This window comes from Bidens hawaiensis, unplaced genomic scaffold, assembly GCF_021521415.1.
Source record: "Bidens hawaiensis isolate Kalapana, Puna unplaced genomic scaffold, B.hawaiensis_p1.1 tig00007232_1, whole genome shotgun sequence".
Lineage (NCBI taxonomy): Eukaryota > Viridiplantae > Streptophyta > Magnoliopsida > Asterales > Asteraceae > Bidens > Bidens hawaiensis.
The window spans coordinates 958,127-966,920 of NW_027491497.1; the positions used below are offsets into that span (position 1 = coordinate 958,127).

At 40.2% G+C, this 8,794-nt stretch overlaps 1 long non-coding RNA gene across 1 annotated transcript; it reads left to right on the forward strand.

The window, feature by feature from the left end:
* Positions 1–3,506: 3,506 nt before the first annotated feature.
* LOC143634744 (uncharacterized) lies at positions 3,507–8,495 on the forward strand. Its single transcript, XR_013153922.1, has 2 exons — positions 3,507–3,748; positions 8,308–8,495. It is a non-coding gene; the product is annotated as an uncharacterized LOC143634744 (long non-coding RNA).
* The last annotated feature ends 299 nt before the right edge of the window (positions 8,496–8,794 follow it).

Here is an 8,794-nt window from a genome sequence, read left to right on the forward strand (position 1 = left end):
CATCCGAGCTCAGTTAAGGAAAAGAATAACAATAAACGGAGAACGTAACAGGATCCAGGTGCGTTTCTAGCCCCATTCCTTGTTATGTTTTCGGGGCTGTGTGCATACTCGATGTGATTAGTTAATACACTTACCTTAAGTGGTAAGTGCATGTCTTATATGATTTATGTATGAATGAATGTTTGACGATGCATGAACGATCTTCGGATATTGCATGTACCGTCAAGTGATAGTTAAAGATATGATTGATATATACATGATGTATAAATGATGTATGTACGTATGGAAGTTATAATTATGAATGTGTAGAAAGGTATGGAAGGTAAAGTTATATTGGGAACGGACCCTAATAATATCCGCGAATGCAGGGAACAAACGCTAATAATATCCGCGAATGTAGGGAACGAACCCTAATAATATCCGCGAATGTAGGGAACAGACCCTAATAATATCTATGAAGGTTATAGGACGAGATGTAAGTATATATATGTATGTATTAAAAGAAAGATTGAAAGTATGATTGTTTAAATGTAAGAAGGAAGGTAAAAATCTATGTATGTATATGTACCTTCGGGTGCGTGTATAAGTATGTGTATGGATATATTGTACGTTATATGATTAACTAGAACTCACTCAGCGTAGTTGACTTTTAGTATGCACGCATGTGAGTAGGATGAGGCAGCTCGCTTGATGAGGACACATGACATGGAATTGAAGATACTGGCATCTCAAGGAATTGTTATGATGTTTTAAAGACTATGTTTTATGTTTAAATGAATATGAATGTCTGTTAAGACAATATTTGAAAGTTATGTAATATATTATGGCTGAAGTTTTATATTCCGCGTAAAGTTTTTATTAACTATGATATTTAGAACTGTGTTTATGAGTAAATCCAACGTCCAACGTGAAGCACCAGTAACGGGGCCTTACATAATAAACGAAAAATACGAGTTGTTACAGTATCCCCTACTTTTGAGAATTTTGTCCCGAAATTAGAGAAAACTAAAACAAATTTAATATTAAATAATTTTTTTATTTTTTTTATTTTTCTTTTGAGGATGGAAAAATTTCAAATAGAATTTTTAATTTATTATAACATGGAACTTTGAGTAGTCGGCACAACGCTACACATGATAATCCGATAAAGGAACTTATATATAGGTTGTATCAGCGGCGTATCCACCATGTCCTTAACATCTTAAATTTCTAACGTTATTTCAAAACTACTTTTGACTCTAGATTATGACACATGATTGTTCGTACTATGATTTTCATGCGAGGATTTGGATAATTATGTATGAATCCATAATTACTTATGTCGTCGGATGGTTTACATAATTCGTCCCATCGTGTGGGTTACAAAATATTTGAAAGATATAACATTGTGAAAGAAAGTTTTAATATAATTTGATTGTAAACTAGTAGATCATAGTTATATAAAATATTACTAAAAATTAATTGAACTCTCGAGTTGTTTTAATATAATATTAAAGTTTCTTAATCATCTGTTGATAAATGGAATATAAATCTTGAATATTGAGAAGGAAAGGATTTCTTATAGTTGAGATTGAAACAGATTGTGACGAATAAAAATAAACAAATGAAACGAGAAGTACGGTATCGTAAACGATTGTCTTTGGAAAAGTAAGATTAAATTTATTGTATGAGATAAAAACACTTAATATTGATAGATTATTCAATATGTAACTGTTCCAAAATCAAAATCAAAATCAAAAAAGGTTGTAACATCCCGAAATTTCTAAGAATATTATAATTAAATAAATTAATATCAGTGGGAAAGTTTACTCGGGTTAGTCGGAAAAAAATTAATAGAGTAGAAGCTAGTATGGGTCGGGCTAGTATTGGGTAATGGATATGGGTTATGGAGTTGGGAAGGAAGGAAGAGGCCATGAGCTTAAGCCCATGATCCATAATTATATAAACCTTAATCCCCATTTTCCATTCATTTCACACATAATCCATACACCACCAAAACACACACTTAGCTCTCTCTCATCCTACTCTCTCTCTCTCTAGCCAAAATCAAGAGGAAGAAGAAGGATAATCGATTTCCGACCCGAGATAATGATAGTTTAATATTGTACGAGCCTAAAACGTTAGTTATAGTCGCGTAACGACGAGCCGACACCGTTAAACCGTTTAAACACAAGATCCGGGTGGAATCGGGTATAAACCGGACCTAAGATGAGTTTAGGGATCACCCTAGCTCAAATCTGGATCAAACGGGACGAAAAACGATGAAAACTGTGGAAGAACGAGCGAGATCTCGTTTTTAAGGCGATGACGGCGCCGGAAAGGCAGCGCCGGAAAAGATAAAGGTGTCAGGGAATGTTCCCTGACCTAACCCTAGTTCGCTAAGGAAACTTAGCGAATCAGAGGGTGATTCTTTAGCTAGTTCGCTAAGAAAACTTAGAGAACCAGAGGGTGATTCGCTAGCTAGTTCGCTAAGGAAACTTAGAGAACTAGAGGGTGATTCGCAAGCTAGTTCGCTAGGGAAACTTAGAGAACTAGAGGGTGATTCGTTAGCTAGTTCGCTAAGGAAACTTAGAGAACTAGAGGGTGATTCTTTAGCTAGTTCGCTAAGGAAACTTAGAGAACTAGAGGGTGATTCGTTAGCTAGTTCGTTATGGGAGCTTAGCGAATCAGAGGGTGATTCGTTAGCTAGTTCGTTATGGGAGCTTAGCGAATCAGAGGGTGATTCGTTAGCTAGTTCGTTATGGGAGCTTAGCGAATCAGAGGATGATTCTTTACCCAATTCGTTAAGGGCAAAGTAAAGAACTAGGAGTTTAATATAAAGATAGAATGGTCCCTGGACTTAGAAAGGAATGAGATAATTACATAGTAGCCCTTGGACTTTGATAAGTTATGAAAGATGCCCTTAAAGGATTAACGAGTAACGATTAACTAACCGGGTAATGATTCAATGAAGTAAAATCGGCTTAGACACGTAAGACTAATTAAGTAGTAATGAGGATGGCTAGAGTAGTATTTGATATTCAATTATTAAACAGTTAGACGTGCACAGCTCGAGATGGAATAATCAGTAGCCGAAGAAGTAACCAAGTTAAGGTGAGTTTCTAGCCCCATTCCTTGTGATGTTTTCGGGGCTGTGTGCATACTCGATGTGTTGTTAATACATTTATCCTAAGTGATATGTGTATGCCATTTTTGATATATGTGATAGATATGAATGATTGCTTGTCGGTACACGAACGATCTTCGGATATTGCGCGTACTGTCAGGTTATAAATAAAGGTACGAATATTATATATGGAAGATGTATGAACATTACAAATGAACACTTGTCGGGGCGTGAACGATCTTCGGATATTGCACGTATCGACAAGGGGTATGGTTGTTAAATGAATGATGTAAAGAACGCCTAGAGTGTTCTTATGCTGTAATGTAATTATTGTATATGTGAAGTATGTGTATACAGGTACACTAATGGTATGTGAGTCCTACGTTCGACATAGTAAGTTAGGATGGCGAATCCCTCTAACTTCTGTTGGACGTAGACTTGGCAGGTGATGGCGTAGTTAAGGATTGCGGGCCTTATACGTGATGTAGATGATAGATGTAAACGTAGATAGGGACGGTGGGCCTTATACGTGTTATAGGAGATAGACGCCAACGTAGATAAGGACTGCGGACCTTATGCGTATTGTAGATAGGCGTCAGCACAGGAAAGGATTGTGGACCTTATACGTGCTATATTTGTGTTGTGGTAGCATAGGGGAGGACTGCGGACTTCGTACGTGCTATGGTTTAGGTTGCAACATAGGGAAGGACTGAGGACCTTGTACATGTTGTCAATATAGGATGGTATAGGGAAGGACTGCGGACCTTGCACGTACCATAACTGGTGAACATAGGTAAGGACTGCGGACCTTTTACGTGTTCACGATCTTGAGTACAGGTATAGACAGCGGACTATGAACGTACTCTCGGTAGACTGAGGTTAGTGATTGTAGATATGTATGTATGTATGGTAGTAGGGTAACGGATTAAGTATGGATATGTATCTTCGGATATGTATGTATGTGTATGTATTGTATGGCGTCTGATTAACTAGAACTCACTCAGCGTAGCTGACTTTTAGTATGCACGCAGGTGAGCTGATTATAGAGTTATCATGAGGACGGCACATGGCATGGATTGAACGGCTGGCATCTGAAGATGGAAGAAACGATGTTTTAAATATGATATTTTATGTTATGGTTTTAAAGAAAAGATTAATTGTTTTGTAATAAACGGTTAAAGTTTTATATTCCGCGAAAGTTTAATAAACTCTGATTTGTAGAACTGTGTTTATGAGTAAATCCGACGCTAAAGTAGGGCTACCGGGTTCGGGGCCTTACAAGTTGGTATCAGAGTATAAGTTCGAGAGATTTAAGCATCCTAAATTCTTGTACTCGAACAGAGAATGGGATTTAAAGTAAGAAAGGAAAGAAGATGCCAGTTCAAGATAGCCATGTGTCACTCAAGCAAGCTCAGTAACGGTAAAGTATTTTAAATATTGTATAAGGATGTTAACTTAATTATTAAAGAAAGGATATATGCAGGTTAGGGATAGGATTTCTCGAGTGTTTGATTGATTAACTGATTATCAGTAGAAACTAGCACAAGTGAAATCATAAAGGGAAGCATGTAGAACCTGAGGAGTAATGCAAATAGTTAATTACACTTGATCAATGTCATTAGCTACTTACCTTACAAATCATGTGCTAAATAATTCCTAGAGTAATGACGTTTGTGTTTTCCCTTTTAGAATACTAATGGCTGAAGCTGGAGAAATTGCTGGAACTGGAGGACGCACTGGACGTCGTGGCAGGCCTCGTCTTGTCCGGCAACCTTCAGTAGAGGCAGCTTCCAACACCGGAGACGAAGGAAGCGCTGGAGGAAACCCGAGCAACAACGAAGGGGTTCAACTTGACCCTGCGGTTCATGCAGCCATTGTTCAAGCTGTAGTAGCTGCTGTGAAGAACATGACTCTGGGAGGGTCTGCTGGATGTCGTGAAAGAACTGCTGAAGGATCAGGAGAGAATGGTGGGAAAGGTGGCGAGGGAGTGAAGGGTGACTCGAGTGAAGCTGGATCTGTCAAGGTTGGTGATGGAAGGGTAGGTCGAGGTGGGTGTAACTACAAGTCCTTCAAAGGATGCGACCCGCCGAAGCTGACTGGTTTGGGAGACGCAATCGCTACTCTCCAATGGATAACCACTATGGACAAGAATATCCGAATTAGCGAGTGCCGTCCCGACCAAGCAGTGGGTTATGCCACTCAATCATTTGAAGATGAGGCTATGTACTGGTGGGAAACGGTGGAACAAAGGAAGACCCGAGAGGAGATTGAGGCAGTGAGGTGGAAGGACCTGAAAGAGTTGGTGATGAAAAGGTTCTGTGCTGATGCTGAGGTTGAGAGGACCGAGATGAAATTTCTGAATCTAAAGGCGGGAAAGATGACACACCGCGAGTATACTACTGAATTCAACTGACTTTCTAGGTTGGTGCCTGACATGGTCGACACTGAGGCTAAGAGAATCAAATGTTATGTGAGGGGATTGCCACAAAAAGTCCGCATGTTAGTCAGGGCAAATAAACCTGCTACTTTTGACTCTACTGTTGAGCTTGTAGAAGTGGTTTATGCTGACCTGGCTGAGGACGATGTGGTGGTGGAGGAAAAGAAGGAGAAGAAATGGGCTACCTCTGCTAAGCGGTCTGGCGAGATGGTGACAACAACTGATGAGAGGAAGGCCAAGGTTGGGAACAAGGATGCATGTAAGACGTGTGGGCAAGTGCACCAGGGAGAATGCAAGACTGGGACAGACAGGTGCTATCGGTGTGGAAAGAGTGGGCATTACTCTCGAGAATGCCCTGATCGTCTAAAGTGCTTCAAATGCGGAAAAACTGACCACATGGCTAGGGATTGCAAGGAAGCAGGGGCGGGAGGTGCGAAAGGATAAAGACTTGGGGATCAGTGACGTGTAATATATTGAGTTTGGTTATGAATGATTATTATGTTATGATAAAATGTCGTTTTAGACAATAGTGTTAAAAGTACTAAACGAAGCCCTTGGAAGGATGAGATGAGTCTTGGTACATCGAGGGTCTCATGGACAAGCTACCTTAACAGCTAAAACACATGATCACCGCTCGATGACTGCAAGTCGGGAGTAAGAAGGATAACCCATAAAGCGGGGGGCGAATCAATAAAGTGTGCGAATATAAGAAGTGTTCCTTTCACGAGGAATAAGTTAGGTTTCGGGGACGAAACCTCTTTAAGGGGGGAAGACTTGTAACATCCCGAAATTTCTAAGAATATTATAATTAAATAAATTAATATCAGTGGGAAAGTTTACTCGGGTTAGTCGGAAAAAAATTAATAGAGTAGAAGCTAGTATGGTTCGGGCTAGTGTTGGGTAATGGATATGGGTTATGGAGTTGGGAAGGAAGGAAGAGGCCATGGGCTTAAGCCCATGTCCATAATTATATAAACCTTAATCCCCATTTTCCATTCATTTCACACATAATCCATACACCACCAAAACACACACTTAGCTCTCTCTCATCCTACTCTCTCTCTCTCTCTAGCCGAAATCAAGAGGAAGAAGAAGGATAATCGATTTCCGACCCGAGATAATGATAGTTTAATATTGTACGAGCCTAAAACGTTAGTTATAGTCGCGTAACGACGAGCCGACACCGTTAAACCGTTTAAACACAAGATCCGGGTGGAATCGGGTATAAACCGGACCTAAGATGAATTTAGGGATCACCCTAGCTCAAATCTGGATCAAACGGGACGAAAAACGATGAAAATTGTGGAAGAACGAGTGAGATCTCGTTTTTCCGGCGATGACGGCGCCGGAAAGGCAGCGCCGGAAAAGATAAAGGTGTCAGGGAATGTTCCCTGACCTAACCCTAGTTCGCTAAGGAAACTTAGCGAATCAGAGGGTGATTCTTTAGCTAGTTCGCAAAGAAAACTTAGAGAACCAGAGGGTGATTCGCTAGCTAGTTCGCTAAGGAAACTTAGAGAACTAGAGGGTGATTCGCTAGCTAGTTCGCTAAGGAAACTTAGAGAACTAGAGGGTGATTCGTTAGCTAGTTCGCTAAGGAAACTTAGAGAACTAGAGGGTGATTCTTTAGCTAGTTCGCTAAGGAAACTTAGAGGATTCGTTAGCTAGTTCGTTATGGGAGCTTAGCGAATCAGATGGTGATTCGTTAGCTAGTTCGTTATGGGAGCTTAGCGAATCAGAGGGTGATTCGTTAGCTAGTTCGTTATGGGAGCTTAGCGAATCAGAAGGTGATTCGCTAGCTAGTTCGTTATGGGAGCTTAGCGAATCAGAGGATGATTCTTTACCCAATTCGTTAAGGGCAAAGTAAAGAACTAGGAGTTTAATATAAAGACAGAATGGTCCCTGGACTTAGAAAGGAATGAGATAATTACATAGTAGCCCTTGGACTTTGATAAGTTATGAAAGATGCCCTTAAAGGATTAACGAGTAACGATTAACTAACCGGGTAATGATTCAATGAAGTAAAATCGGCTTAGACACGTAAGACTAATTAAGTAGTAATGAGGATGGCTAGAGTAGTATTTGATATTCAATTATTAAACAGTTAGACGCGCACAGCTCGAGAAGGAATAATCAGTAGCCGAAGAAGTAACCAAGTTCAGGTGAGTTTCTAGCCCCATTCCTTGTGATGTTTTCGGGGCTGTGTACATACTCGATGTGTTGTTAATACATTTATCCTAAGTGATAAGTGTATGCCATATGTGATATATGTGATAGATATGAATGATTGCTTGTCGGTACACGAACGATCTTCGGATATTGCGCGTACTGTCAGGTTATAAATAAAGGTACGAATATTATATATGGAAGATGTATGAACATTACAAATGAACACTTGTCGGGGCGTGAACGATCTTCGGATATTGCACGTATCGACAAGGGGTATGGTTGTTAAACGAATGATGTAAAGAACGCCTAGAGTGTTCTTATGCTGTAATGTAATTATTGTATATGTGAAGTATGTGTATACATGTACACTAATGGTATGTGAGTCCTACGTTCGACATAGTAAGTTAGGATGGCGAATCCCTCTAACTTCTGTTGGACGTAGACTTGGCAGGTGACGGCGTAGTTAAGGACTGCGGGCCTTATACGTGATGTAGATGATAGATGTAAACGTAGATAGGGACGGTGGGCCTTATACGTGTTATAGGAGATAGACGCCAACGTAAATAAGGACTGCGGACCTTATACGTAATGTAGATAGGCGTCAGCACAGGAAAGGACTGTGGACCTTATACGTGCTATATTTGTGTTGTGGTAGCATAGGGGAGGACTGCGGACTTCGTACGTGCTATGGTTTAGGTTGCAACATAGGGAAGGACTGAGGACCTTGTACATGTTGTCAATATAGGATGGTATAGGGAAGGACTGCGGACCTTGCACGTACCATAACTGGTGAACATAGGTAAGGACTGCGGACCTTTTACGTGTTCACGATCTTGAGTACAGGTATAGACAGCGGACTATGAACGTACTCTCGGTAGACTGAGGTTAGTGATTGTAGATATGTATGTATGTATGGTAGTAGGGTAACGGATTAAGTATGGATATGTATCTTCGGATATGTATGTATGTGTATGTATTGTATGGCGCCTGATTAACTAGAACTCACTCAGCGTAGCTGACTTTTAGTATGCACGCAGGTGAGCTGATTATAGAGTTATCATGAGGACGGCACATGGCATGGATTG